The following is a 15,097-nucleotide window of genomic DNA, read 5'->3' as shown; positions in this document are numbered from 1 at the left end:
ACTCTCCTCTTTGATAAAGCTTATAGTTAAGGAGTGAGGAGTCCGCCTAGCCCGGCCCACCTGCTTCTTGTCATAGTTGTCAGATTAATTTACCATGCAATCAATAATATAATAAAAGTAGTGGGAGGCAAGCCAGTACAGCCCAATCCAGTTGGGGAGAGTTCTAGCCCAACCAGGTTCCTCTCCTTAACCTGTCTCTCTTATGGCGTTTTTCCACTGCTGGTAACGGCTCGCCTCGGCTCGCCTCGGTTCGGCTCGGCTCGGCCCATTCTTCGTCCGTTTTCCATTGCAGATTGAGTACAGCCTCAGCGTGGCTGGTCACCATAGCAACGCGTGATGACGTAATTTTCAGCGTGACTCACAACAGCACGTCGCACTCGCCGCGGCAGAAATGTTTTGTTTCAAAAGAAGCTGAAGGAAGCAACAAAAATCACCGCTAAAAAAAACGCGAATTTGGGAATTCTGACGGAGTTCAGACGTCGACATAACGGTTGTTCGCCGACCAAATGGGTAGTTAAGCTTCCTGTAACGTTAGCTAACATTGCATTTTTCACGTCGCAGTCAGTATTTACTAGACGCTATATAAAGTACATGACTTTAGCAACCATGATTACACACCAACATGTGTGCTTTGTACTGTTTGTGTTCAGAGCATTCACGCTTTGTAAAGTCACCGCCGCAGACCGTCCGGTGGCGATGTCCACCGGTGGACTCTCTGGTTTTGACTACTGGGCTTCGTATAATCTTTATGAGAGTCACGGAGAGGCTTTGACAACGACTGGGATGTATCTGGGACAGCAGGCCGCGGGACCCTGTCACAGGTGCAGAGGAAGAAGACCGGGATGTACGGAGGGTTTGATGTGCTACTTGAAAAGCTAAATAAAACTTTTCTTTATATATTGTCTTGTTTTTTTTAAAGTAACAGTGTGCAATATTGGAAACGACATGAAACCGCTAGTAGCCCGAACAGTTGAAAAGTGAGAATAGTGCAGAGAGTGGATAATATGTCGGTGTCCGGCTAGATTTGTTTTAAATGTCCCGTTTGTTCTGGAAACACACTCGCACTCTTGTTTGCTAACAACGTAGTGATCCGACCAACCAGCGGTCTGCAGGTTTTCACGTCACCTTTTGGTATCGCCTCGGCTCGCTTGGAACCTCGACTGAGGTAGTACTAAAAAAAGTACCTGGTAGCAGGTCCCAGGGACTTTTTTTCGTAATGGAAAACCAAAAAAGGCGAGTAGAGCCGAGGCGAGTCAAGTAGATACCATGCAGTGGAAAACCGCCATTAGTTATGCTGTTATAGTTCTAGACTGCTGGGGGACTTCCTTTCTTTGACACACTGAGCTGCTCGCTTCTCTCCCTTTCCGTCCCAAAAATGCCTGTTACTAACCTAGTTCTGGGGTGTTTACTCCCCGGAGTCCTTATATTTTCTTTTCGCCCAGCATATTTCTTTGGATTAGGATGGCACCAAGATCTTGGTTGCAGCTGTCGCTGTGGTGCTGCTGCACCACACCCTGCTACATTCTGCAGTGGCCTGCTGTGTTCTGCTGTGTCCTGCTACATCCAGCTATGCCCTGCTGTGCCACGCTACAGACTTAACGTACTGCTATGACATGAACTACTACTACCATTTTTTGTCACTGTTCCATTTCTTTATTGTGACTGTTATTGCCACTGTTTATCTGTGAGCACCCTCAACAGGCACCATCAGACACCGCCTACCATAAGCCTGGGTCTGTCCGAGGTTTCTCCCTAAAAGGGAGTTTTTCCTCACCACTGTTGCACTATGCTTGCTCTTGGGGGAATTACTTGACTTGTTATGACTTTTTAAATTATAGTGTGGTCTAGACCTACTCTATCTGTAAAGGGTTTTGAGATAACTGTTATTATGATTTAATACTATGAATAAATTTGAAATTGAAACTGAAAATGCAACTATTTTTGCTCATATTATGAGATTATTTGCCAATTTTTAATAATTCTTGACAAAATTAAAATATTAAAGGTTCCCTGCCACATGTATTTCATTACTTTGTGGTAATGTCTAAAGTTCTACCATGGACTCTAGGGCTGTAACACTACAGCAAACCCAGGGTTTGGTTCTTATCACTATTTTTGACCCACGATTTGATACAAACCTTGATTGTTTTTTTTGGGAGGGGGGTTCTTCAGTAAACGTAATACAACTTTTTTCTGCCACATGGCATCTATTTGTCATTGATCACATCGCACTTTGTGACACAGTTAATACAGAGACCTTATTTATTGATTTTCAATGTTAATCAATCCAACACCAAAGATTCTTTAGTACCTTAAAATAATGTTTCCAAAATCATTTCAGTGCTTCATTTACTTGTTGGAATGAGACACAAAAATAATGGTAATGGTAACAGTAATGGACAATTCTGCTCTCAACCTGTAGAGGGACCGAAGAGGAAAAGTGTTTTGGTACCCACTGTAAAGGTGCTGATTGACAAGTAGCTAATGTAGTTCTTAGTGGGTAACGTAAGGTTACGGCACCGTTCAACATGCTCATTTATTTTAAGTATGACTGTTTTGACCACGGTTAACAACTCTGGGCGAACACACAAATTCATCCGTAATGTTAACTGTATAGATAGGTGACTAATCTAATGGTAATTTAGCCAGCTAGTACACCCTGGTCTTCTGCCTTAGTCTCCCGGTGATGCAAGGCTTCAGTCTGGATGAGAGCTGACAACAGCCCCGGGGACACATCCATTCCACAGTCAGCCCCCAGCCAGCTAGCAACCATTCGCTATCATTACAGCCCTGGCCCGGGGACACATCCACAGTCAACCCCCAGCCAGCTAGCAGCCATCCACTATCATTACAGCCCTGGGGACACATCCACAGTCACCCCCCAGCAGCTAGCAGCCATCCCGGTCAGCACTTAACTTTGGTGCTAAGGACACTAACGGTAGTTTACTGAACCTTCAGGAAACAGACCCAGGCACCCAAATCAGAACAGCAACTCGTAACGTTAGCTACACCTCTGTTAGTGTTACCGGTGGCCCCCCTTTTACTTTTAGCTGTCTTTACTAGACAAAACGGGGATAAGGAACCCAAATGACTAATAGTAATTTAAAGATGTGGTAGCACTGGATTTGGACGAGAAGGATAACTCTGGGAGTTGGATGGGGTGTGTCGCAATTTTGCCTTCTCACCCCGTGATACAGGTTCGTGGAGTTGAGTGTTGCGATTTTGATTTTATTTTCCATATTTATTTTCCATATTGTTGGACTCCGTAACATTCATTCTAATGTGGTATAGAAAGCCAGCAGGAAGACTCAGCTTGATTTGAACCAGTTCTCATTAATATTCAATGAGCTAAGCTGCTTGACTCGGATTGGCTAACAGCTAGCCAATGAGAGCCTGGCTATCAGCATCCTTTACCCAGTGCAACTAGGCGAGCTCATGATTAGTAATGAGCTCAGGCAATGTAATGTCAAACTGACCAGCTTTTGTGATTGACCTGATTTCTCTGCTTTTTTTTTCTTTTCAGTGGATAGAGCTGACAGAAGAGGTTCCATGCCTGCTATATACACTTTATGCTAGGACAACATATTAATAAGTCAACTTTAGGGATCTAAGTAGGTATTTTGGTATATTTTTTAAATGTGGACAGAACCAGGCTTGCTGTTTACCCCTGCTTCCTGTCTTTATTCTAAGCTAGGCTATCCATGTTCTATCTCCAGCACCACAAAGATATGAGACTGGTACCCATCTTCTTCTCTCACTCTTGGAAATGGGGCTGCAACAATTATTTTTATTGTTTATTAATCTGTTTGTTTTTTTCCCCAATTAATCAAATATTGTGTTTTGGTCTATAAAATGTCAGAAAATATTGAAAAATGTCTATCAGTGTTTTACAAAGCCCAAGTGTTTGTCCTAAAATGTTTCGTCATAGAAGAGTAACAAAACTAGAACATTTAGGAAGCTGGAGTCAACAATGTTTAACGTTTTTTATTAAAATACTTAATACTCAAAACGATTATATATAATACTCAAAATCAATTACTAAATTAATTCATGTTTTGTGATTTTGTCTCTCATCTATTTCATAACCAGCCATATCTGATGTAACTTTAAACATATAAATGCACCATTTTGTATTTGTATTAGATAGTGGTCCCAGACAGGTTTTTTGGCTAACCCTACCTCTGTCCTTCCCATTATTCTTTCCCTTCTTCCCTCCCTCCTCAGAGAGATATCTGGAGCAGCCTATAGCCAACCAGACTCAGCCTTACATAAACCTCCCAAAGCACTTTGATAGTAATTGCCGTTCAGCCTTTACTAGACGTATGCGTAAGCAAAGCTGGACTGCACTGAATCAGCATGGAGGGTGAGGTGGTAGTGGAGGGAAATGATCGATGGGACTCTTTTGGATGAAAAACAAAAGAGCCTTGATGTCTTTTCATTATAAATTGACAGATTAAATTCTATCAATCACTACACATCTCCATAAATCATACAGTAAGTCAGGCAGAGTTTGGATCTTCTTGTCAGGCAGTTTGGCTCTTCTTTTCCCCGTGCTGCAGTATGCCCAGTTGGTGTACGCTAGGAGAATAACTAGCTAATACCGGAGCTCATTAAAAGGGGAAAAAATACATCTGCTAATCTGCAAAGCAAGGCAGTTTGTGCTTGAAAAGACTGTGCATTGGGAAAGAGAGCAGGACGGGTGGAAAAAGGGCAGACAAGTTACAGGCTAATGTAATTCCTGGAGCTCCCTACTGCGCTATAATGACACGGACCAACAGATACCTAAGGTAGAACAATGGAAGAAAGGCAGGAGGAGGAGGAGAGGTACTGTCACAAAGCGACAGGGCTCTGGCATGGAAAGCCACCCATCCATACACTGGCAACAGTACTAACTATAGCCACACTGCAAAACCTGCTGTCTGTGTTTGTGTGTGTGTGTGTGTGTGTGTGTGTGTGTGTGTGTGTGTGTGTGTGTGTGTGTGTGTGTGTGTGTGTGTGTGTGTGCGCCTGTGTGTGTGCGTGTGTGTGTGTGTGTGTTTGTCCACTTCATTGGTTTAATAAGCCAACAAGGGCTTTGTTAGAGTAGATTATAAATGTGTGTACTTGTATGATGAAAAAAAATTGAACATTTTGAGTACAGGAATCAAAATAAGTCTAAATACTCCTTATTTAAGAAATAAAGCAAAACCTCAAACTTAAGTAATGATGTAAAAGAAGGAAACCTCAGAGAGAACCCTGAAAAATGAGACCAGTAAGAGAACTATTTTCTTCCTGATTCCTCCCCTGCTCTGCTGTAGCACTGCTGCAGGCCACAGATTGCTGCAGTGCTTTGCTCGGTGCAGAGGTAGCTCCAATACACTAAGTAGGAAGGAGCTCTGCCAAATAGTGCCCCAGGCTGCCAAAACTCAGAGTGAGGTCCAAAAGTAGCTGCTGCCAGAAAGTGAATACCACACATACTAGGGAAAAGAACAAGCCAGTAGGGGCGCTGTTACACACTTCCTGCTCCTGTGGTTGTCATGAATATGGACCACCACCAAGGTGTACAATCATTAATTACTGCTTCACCCCCCACAAAGCAATTGTGCCAAAATGCATCTTTTGTTTTACGCTTTTACCAACCATTGAACCTTTTGATGATTAGTTGACAGATCTTTTGATCTTTTTCTACATCACAAGAAGTAAGTAACTGTATTAGGGGCGGCTGTGGCTCAGTGGTAGAGCGGTTGCCTGCCAATTAGAAGGTTGGTGGTTTGATCCCTGGCCCTGCAGTCCCACGTCAAAGTGTCCTTAGGCCAGACACTGAACCCCAAGTTGCCCCTGGTGCTGCACATCGGAGTGTGAGTGTTTATCTGATGAGCAGGTGGCACCGGCCACAGTGTATGAACGTGTGTGAATGGTGAATGTATCCTGTAAAAAGTGCTTTGAGTAGTCATTAAGACTAGAAAAGCGCTATATAAATACAGCACATTTACATATTAATGCTTGGACACTTTTTGGGGTATTCTGGGTAGTTCCATCAGAAAACATGATTTTGTAATGTTTTCAGTTAATTTAAAGGTGCAAAACTTAAGTGTAGCATCTGACCTCGCTAACAGAATATCATTTTAACCATTGTCTTTACAAGAGTAGGGAAAAGGAAGCCAACACTGGTGAAATAGCAATGTCCTACCCTTGGCCATAGTCAGACAATCCTTTATCGCTGCTGCTGGTTTTTCGGGGGGTATGAACCATAACAAGTACTTCTGTTCTTTACAATAAAATGGCATGCTTCAACAACTCCAAAATGCAGTAAAAGATGCTCAATTTCCACTTTAAATGACATAACATTCACACACTACTATTGGTCAGGCGTCCATGCTTACGAAAGGTAACGTAACTAGATATGTTCAGGTCCTGTCCCCTGAACAATTGGCCATCCTAACCTAAACCACTCAAGGTCAATGCCTAACCCCAACCAATCAAGCTGCTTTGTAGGGCAGGACTTGCCTAGAAGTTACGTGGGATCCAAAATAACGCTAGGTACGACGGAAGGCAATTCTTCCAGACCTAACGGGGGCAGTATACGCCTACAAGTGTTGAAGCCTGCCACTGAGGACAGTGCTCACCGATGGCTCAGTGGGCTCTGGCTTTACCGTTCATCTGGCATTACCGTTCATCTACAGCAATGCCTTCCTCGACTTCACCTGGCGCTCCCAAAGAAAGTCTGTTTCTCGCTATCATCTGTCACAGCCTAACGCTAGCTACAATAGCTACTGACATTAGCTAACTTGGTAACACTTTATAATAACCATCTTTAATAAATGGTAAATTGATAATTAATCTTTAGTTAATTGTCATTTATTGTTAACAAACAACACATTATAATTAAGAATGTTTACTAATTGTTAATGCTGAAAATTAACAGTTTATTGTTACACACATTATATCCCTCATTTACTATATTAGGTATTATGATTAAAAAATGTTTGTAAACCTTTGAGAAACCATTTTTAAATCATCTGTAATCATTACATAGATAGATGGACCAGATATTCCACACTTTGTTAAGGGTTACTAGTTGGTTTAAGTGTCCGGATGGTTATTATTAAGTTGCAACAGATGATACAATGCCTTGTTAAATAGTTAAACAAATCTTTGTAAACCATCTATAAACATTATTTAGATAGATAGTACTGGGCAGCTTCCAGGTGTGATTGTGTAACTGTGAATGTGATCGGGGCGTTCCTTCAAACGAGAGGCTGCCTCTCAGTGAACCTTCCCTGATCTTTATGTTGCAATCTTTTATATCAAGTTGTATAGCCTTTTGTGAGAGAATCATCCACCCATTGAGGATAGCTGAATGAAAGGGGACTGGATGACTGGATGATCACTGTCCACTATAATGACTAACAGCTTGGCCCTGCCTGCCTGCCCCATATTGATGTTTTAACTGGCCTGTTAGATGAGGTCATCAGCTGAGGAGAGCACTCTGCTAAGGTCCTATATTGATCCCCTTTCCATGTATTCGTTGGTATATCAGTGTGAGTGTTCTTAACTTGTGAAAAGAAGGAAGCAGTCAAATTATTGTATTGTTAAATTAAAAAAGTGAGACTAAAAGTAAAGAAGTCTCTCCATTTTCTTTGTGTCTTAAAACTCCCTAACAGCAAATAGAGAACTGCCCAGGTACAAGACTGGGGATGTAGTTCAACCATCAACCCACTGACCTACACATACAGAATACTGCAAAGCCCCAGAGACCAAGCAGCTGGTTGTCTTCCCAGGCTGAATGGACAAGCAGTGGATGAAGAACAGATTAAGCTGTTTAGTAGACTGGAACAGAAAAAGACAGCATTGGTATGTCTACAAGGACCTGTTGTGGTCATGAAGAAAAACTGAGCTAGTTTCATCTTGTGTAGTGTTTCATAGAGGAAGATGCGGAGGGCTCTGGCAAACAAATGCGGGGTTCAACATTTTTAACTTTTGGTGCAACGCAGCATCATCAGGTAAGGTACTATGTTTGGCTAACATGAACATCATATTTCTCCTGTTTTCCTTGCAATAGAAGATAAAAGTACCACAGTAATGACAGTGATCTAATTCAACAAAAAAAAAAGATATTGTGTAGGAATGAGTATGTGTAAGTACCTAAAGGAACCAAGAACTATACCATGGAAAATGCTCATATTAATCATTTTGTTATGGGTATTTGTAATGATTTTGGAAAGTACCAACAAACAATGACGTCCTGGCAATAAGGATGCCTTGTCAGAAAACTGCTCATTTGGTTTTTAATTCAAAGGCAATGGAAAATGACCATTTAGGTAGAATAACTGGTTTAAGTAATTGTCAATAATACACTAGAAATCAATGAGTACATTGGGCCATTTAGATATCAAACCATTGTTAATGTAATACAAACTATAAAGAAGTCATCACTGCTTTCATCATGCTTTGGCACATATATGTTTTATTGTCATTTGCAGCTTCTTCCATTCCAAAAGGACAGTTTGAGTGTATTTTTAGAGCTAAAAGGTTTTCTTCCACACAGCATCTGCAATATGCGATTACTTCTGGATTTCATCAGCTACACCAAGACACATCAGGGAATATGCTCAGGTGTGTTCACATCTTTCACTTCTCTCTATCACCTCATCTATTTTCTTAATCTCCTCACATTTGACCTCTGTCTTTTCTTCTCTTTCTCTTGCTCTTGTTGGTGAGCCATCCTTTGTCCTCAGTGTGTTCTTGTGTTGCAACAACTCCTCCAAACTATATGACAATACAAACTGTTCATTCCTACCCTCTGATGCCTGTTATAAATTTGCGCCTCTAGTGGTGGCAGGAAATACGAGGAACCAGTACCCTAATTTGAGGCATTTGCATGACATAATCATTGCAGGATGTATTTATATTTATACGAATATCTTGTAGGAGTAACCCCGAATAGTTGAATATTCCATAATTCAATCTAAGGAGCCTGATTCGACTGCCAATCTCACAGTTGAATTGTTGAAGTGTCTGAAAATGTGGTTATTAAACAAAAGATCAAAAGACCTACTGTATATAGGGGTGCTGAATGTCTGATTTTACATAGAAATGCTTGTTTTCGAACACACCATGATATGTACAGCTTATTTTTTTCTAAATACCAGACTGTATATGCAGTCTATGATATCAGCCTATTAATAATACAGGTAACAACTAGAAGTAAGTGTACCCATGTGGACATAAATCAGAAGTACTCAGTACTGGCCGATTCCAGGCACTGGCGATTTCTGTCCGCATCTCAGAACTGGTTTTAACCCTCATGTTGTCCTCGGGTCAAATTGACCCATTTTCCTATATCAGTGTTCTTTTTCACTACTACATTCACTATATAACTGATTGACTCCACACAACGCGCTACAAAGTACAAATCTCTACTTTCATTAATTTTGGAGTGTCTTATTCAGTTTTATAGTATAAGAAAAGTAAGAGCAAAAGAAATTGAAGTGCTTTTGAAATAGTATTGAGTAAAAGTTGACATATTCCAGTCTGTGATTATCCATCAACATACATTCCTTTAATTTTACTCTAAATAATTCCTAATTTCTGCTTTTCTAACTCAAACATTAGGTTAGAATTTCCTATAAATTAGGTTTATTGACCATAAATTCCCAAAAAATAACCATAAAACTAAAGTTAATAAGTTAAGGTTACGTAGTGTTAAACGTCAAAACATGGGACAAACATTGAAAAAACGTAAGAAAAAGTTAAAAACATTGATAAAAATCATCAACAAAATTGTTGATTTTCAATTTTGACGGAAAGACAACACAAGGGTTAAACACGTCGGTAACATTTTGAAACAGTTGCAGTTTGACACCAAAACAGCTTAGTTAGGCACTCAAACTACTTAGTTAAGTTTAGAAAAAAGATCGTGGTTTGGTCTTTACTTCCGGTTACGCACATGATGCAGAATGTCACCTAATTTGCGTTTGTTTCTAAAAGGCTGTTTACTTTTATTTATTTATTTTTACGACCCTTGGCCTCCTGGGTCCTGTGTTTGTTTGACCCATCCACAACCTGCCTACACAAAATATAGCCCTCTTATATTTCATCACTTTATGTCCTGCTTTGCTCCCGTAATAATTATGGAAGGCCAAGAGAGGGCGCCGCCACTATAAACTTTATTATGAGTCATAATTGCTGCTTGACGACTGACCTATGGGAGTATTTTTCAGGGGAGAACAGTGTACATGGTGGTGTGTATTGTGTCTGACATCTAGACCTTTATGATGGCAGTGTCAGTTGGTCCGGAATGAAATATCTCAACTACTTGGATTTCCATGAAATTTGATAGACATAGTCACAGTTCCCAGAGGAAGAATCCTACTGATTTAATTCATCCCTGTTGACCAAAGGCTGGTGTTAACTCCAAATGACCTACTTTGTACGACTTGTCATCCAGCTACATTTGAAGGCATGCTGTTCCAAACAGCCTCACTCACAGGCAGCAAAAATCCCGCTGTCATGGAGAGGGGAGTGACGCATTAATCATTCAAATGGGTGCATGCTTTTTTTAGGCTGTTGCACACATTTGTACATATAAAAAGCAATATAAGTAGTTTTGTCAAGACCAAAAAAAGACCTTGAGAGGAGAGAAAGAGAGAAGTTCAAACACTGCTTACTTTCTTACCTCCACATACTTGGCCAGTCACTGGATGTAGTGAGTATTTTTTGTCCATTTCGGAAACTAACAGAAATTGTCGAAACCGTAGAAAACAGTCATTTGTCCAAAAACAACTTTTACATTTTCCTTACAAGTGACCTCTTGTGGTCGTATGATTGTTGTTGTTGGGAAACAAAAGAGGAAGTAGCATGATGTTTCTGTAATAATACGTTGTAAGGTTGGTGCATACAAACTGTCTTTGACAGCATTGACCATAATTTACATGTTGTTTCCAATCTAGAGTCAACATTGGCTTCTTGCTCACTGTGTGAATGAAACTGTACAGAAATTGTAGCAGCCTGAGGTTTGTCTTGGACCTTTACCTAAACAGTTCCTTGGCCATAGGAAAGCACTACACCCGGTGCAGGTAATTTTGGGATCCAGGAACTTGAGTTGGGTTGATTTCCTTTTTACCGTTTCTGTTAGCTGTACCAGTTTGATTTTATACTAACAGCTTGATCTGGCATTTGTCACTATGACACTTTCTGGCACACCACAAAGTAGCCTATATTAGCAACTTGTGGCAGTATTAAATCCAACTTGCAATGCAAGCAATGTTGGGCAGTAGTGTTATAGCTACATCTCAAAAGCGTTGGTCTTTTCTCAATCAAATAGTTTTTTAGGTAGTGTTCTGAAAATTAAGCGCAGCGGAGCTTTCTGCTGCAGTCTGACATAAAACCGCTGAAGATTACTCTCGCCACCGCCATACACGTACAATATGTGTATGTCCTGTACATGGATGTATAAAAAAAAAAAAATAGCTCCAGTGTAGTAAACTAATATTGCTATGTTACTGTAGCTTAGTTTGCAACACTTACTTTTGGGGCTTATGTGATCTTTATTTAATGTAGAATAACTGGTAGATTAGCTCACTAAACATTCCAATAGCTTGCCCAACACTGATGATAACATTATGACAATGTGTTCATTTATAAATGAACAAACCAGTGTGTAATAATGTAATGTAATGAATGATGAGAGTCAGTAAAAGTTGCAAAAGGGTTGCACTTTTATTTTGGTGTGCTTCTTTGAAAATAAAAGTTTTCGGGCGGAATAAAGACTAATTTTCCAAGTAACCCTACTAAAAAGGCTCAGAATGCTGCAAATGTCGGTAAAATATGAAAAAGGCTGCTGGATTTAAGCCAAAAATTAATAATGTATTGAATGAATCAATGTTGAATATTTCTGTCAATGGCTAGTCGATCTTTAATTTGTTAGTTATTTTCCTATCCTGGCCTGGGACACACATTCATAAGGTTTGATAAAGCACTTATTAGATTTTATCATTATATTATCATTACACTTATATAATATAACAAGCTTAGCTGTCCTCAATTTAGGCTTTTTTTATTTTTTCTGCATCCACTGTGTGTGTTTCCATGTGTGTGCATCAGTCGCTGGGGGAACTGAGCAGTAGACCCGCCGACAAGAAACAGCAGAAGCTTTCAGCGACTTTAGAGTGAAAAATTGTTACAGCGGACTTTGATGTTAAAATGTATACAGGTTGGCAGGACGGTCTGAAATGTTATCCACGGTCTTTTGTTGTATGTTGGTAAATGTAAGATGTTTGAGTCACACATGTCTCTTATGTGTTACCCGTTCTCTCTCACGCTTGGTCAGCGTCACATACTGATGCAAAGTCTAGCATGTGGGACTACATGTTGAAGTAGGGAGGAACTCTGGTTATTGGTCAAATTTGTGGTAAAGTTGAGGTGATTTGGTCAAAATTGTGAATCACGCTGAATTCACGGTGATTGCTTGTATTTGCGTGAATTGTTACGATCGCAACATCGCAAGTTCCTGGATTTACTGCTGAGCCAAGCGGCGCCATACGACCAACGGCAATAACATGTCAGTGGCGGTGGGAGGGGCAATGGCACGGGTTGTGTTTGTTTACTAGAAAGTTCATGTGTTTTTATGGGGTGACGAGATGATAAATGACAAAGTAAGCCATAGAGACAAGTAAAACGGTGGTATACCGGTCTGGCTTGATATTAAAACGTTTTAAAGTCTTTACACCGTCCCAAGCCTACCAGGATCTAGATTCAGACCCTACTTCCTACAAGGAAAATTACGTTCCTAAAAGAGTTTATGCACTAAAGCAAGCTATGCATCTTGTTAAAATTACAATAATGATGTGTGAAAAATCATGAGTGAACAAACAAATTAAGTCTGATCTGCAAAATCTTCCCCACAGATATTTGGAAGGTGTTCCAAAAACATAATGAAAGATGTCTTTCTTTTGCGAAAACCCGCACAAAAATAAATTCACATGAGACAAAAATAATGGCAGGAAGGGTAGTGGTCTCTACAAATGGATGAAGATGTCTGCCACAGCATCAAAAAGCAAACTGCTCCGAGGTTTTTAGAGGACACAGGTGATTTGCTTTAGTAAGAGAAAAGGAAATGCATTGCATGGTTTTTTTCTTCACAATGTTTCAGTACACTCAAGCTTTCTAATGCAGAACATTACAACTGCATCGTACACTGATGTAAAGAAATGCCTTGGGGTACATTAACTAGCTGCCCTTCTTTCACTTCCATCCCTACTTCGTTTTCTTTCTTTCCTACTTTCATTTATTAATTTCTCTTCCTTCATTGCTTTTTTCCTTCCTTCGATCTTTTCTCTCTCTTTCTTTGCTTTTTGTCAAATCCAAACATAGGCTACATGATGAAATTGTAAACGTAGAAAGAACAGTCAAATAAAAAATAGGGTAGTGTTAGAAAGACATATATACGAGATGTATACGCTCATGTCTGTCAGTGTGTGTGTGTGTCTGTGTGTGTGTGTGTGTGTGTGTGTGTTTGCATGTGTGTGTGTGTGTGTGTGCGTGTGCAGCAATAAGTCCCTTGAGGGATTAAAGAAAAGCACAAGACCTTGGGGACAACAGGAATGAGAGCAGGATAATGGAATATGATAGCATGCAGAGGGACAAAACAAAAACAGAAAGAAAGCATTTACACATGTGTGAAAGGTTATAAGCACAGATATACTTTTCGTACAATATAATCATCACAAAACATCAGAATGTAATGTTTTGCTCTGTCTACACTTCATTTCTGTCAATCTGCCATGCTTCCCAGCACTGCTCCTTCTCGCCTCCTGTCTCACTGAGGTGAGGCAGGGAAAAAGAAGGCAGTGCACTTTTTCTCCCTAGTTCTCCTGTTCTCCCTGATCACTGCAGTGCTCCACAATGCCATTCACATTTGTCCTTGTCCTTGTCCGCAGAAATGTTCCTCTCCATTGCTGCATTCTCTCCTCCCCTCACCTCTCTCATCTCTTCTCGTCCCCCCAATTCAACAGTGACCAATCCCTGCAGAAGTTTCCAGCATAAAAGAGCTCCTGAAAAGAGCTTCATAGTTGTGAACATATTGGAACACCTATCGAACTAAAGACTCTTCTTAGGAACATATACCAAACCAGAGCTACTGTAAGAGGAGAGTCAATATGGGGTTCAGGTCGGGTTTTCCGCAGTATATTACTATAGAGGTTGGACAGAGGTTGGACTGACGGTTCGAATGATTGTCTTGCTGCAATGTTCTAAAAAAGGGCATAAGGGTCCTGCACTGTTCAACCAATATGTACCCACAAAAATCAGTGTTTCATTCAGGCACAGCAGCACAGGGAAATAAATGCTAATGTCAGGATGCTAACATGTTCACAATGACAATGCTAACATGCTGATGTTAAGTAGATAATGTCTACCATGTTCCCAATCTTATGTAGCTTGTTAGCATGCTACCATTAACCCCGTGTAGTGTATCATTGTTACATTCAGTTCCTTCAGAGATTTTCACTCTAATCTTCACACATGGTTTCATTTAAATAACTGTTAGATAACTAAAGGTCAAATGTTCAAGTATTTCCCCAAAAAGCATAAATAATCAAAACACTTAACAAAAAGTTGTTAATCAATCAACTGCGAACCAATGTACTAAACTAGCTAACTGCAGTAGTTAAGCAGCTCAAGAAGCTACAACAGTAAAATGTTGCTTACGCATTGATGCATTAATATTAACAGAGACGGTTTAGAACCGAGACGCCTGAACTCAGAGTAGTTTCCTGTATCTGTGTCACTTGTGGCGTTTTTCCACTGCTGGTAACAGCTCGACTCGACTTAACTCGCCTCTACTCGACTCAACGCATTCTGCGTCCGTTTTCCATTGCAGATTGAGTAACGCCCCAGCGTGGCTGGTCACCATAGCTACGCGTGATGATGTAATTTTCAATGCGACTCACAACAGCACGTTGGCTACTTGCCACAGCCAGAAGAAATGTTTTGTTTCAAAAGAAGCTGAAGGAAGCAACAAAAATTTGGGAGTTTGGAAATTCCGACCTAGTTCAGACGTTGACATGTTGTTCGCCGACACAAAAGGGTAAGTTAAGTTTCCTGGTAACGTTAGCTA

At 40.4% G+C, this 15,097-nt stretch overlaps 1 protein-coding gene and 1 long non-coding RNA gene across 8 annotated transcripts in view; both read right to left on the bottom strand.

Moving 5' to 3' along the window:
• LOC116702807 (potassium voltage-gated channel subfamily C member 1) overlaps positions 1–15,097 on the bottom strand; it is a 112,165-nt gene that overhangs the window by 71,669 nt on the left and 25,399 nt on the right. The gene's annotated exons all lie outside the window — the stretch shown is intronic.
• Positions 1–15,097, bottom strand: part of LOC116702825 (uncharacterized) — a 26,327-nt gene that overhangs the window by 11,163 nt on the left and 67 nt on the right. Inside the window, exons 2-3 of the long non-coding RNA XR_004335263.1 lie at positions 10,042–10,044; positions 8,399–8,414 (exon numbers count right to left, since the gene is read on the bottom strand). This is a non-coding gene — a long non-coding RNA (uncharacterized LOC116702825). The remainder of the gene's footprint in view (positions 1–8,398; positions 8,415–10,041; positions 10,045–15,097) is intronic.

The sequence above is a fragment of the Etheostoma spectabile genome, chromosome 15, assembly GCF_008692095.1.
Source record: "Etheostoma spectabile isolate EspeVRDwgs_2016 chromosome 15, UIUC_Espe_1.0, whole genome shotgun sequence".
NCBI classification, from domain to species: Eukaryota; Metazoa; Chordata; class Actinopteri; order Perciformes; family Percidae; genus Etheostoma; species Etheostoma spectabile.
Note: the sequence above shows the minus strand (reverse complement) of the source record. Positions and strands in the feature narration are given on the sequence as shown.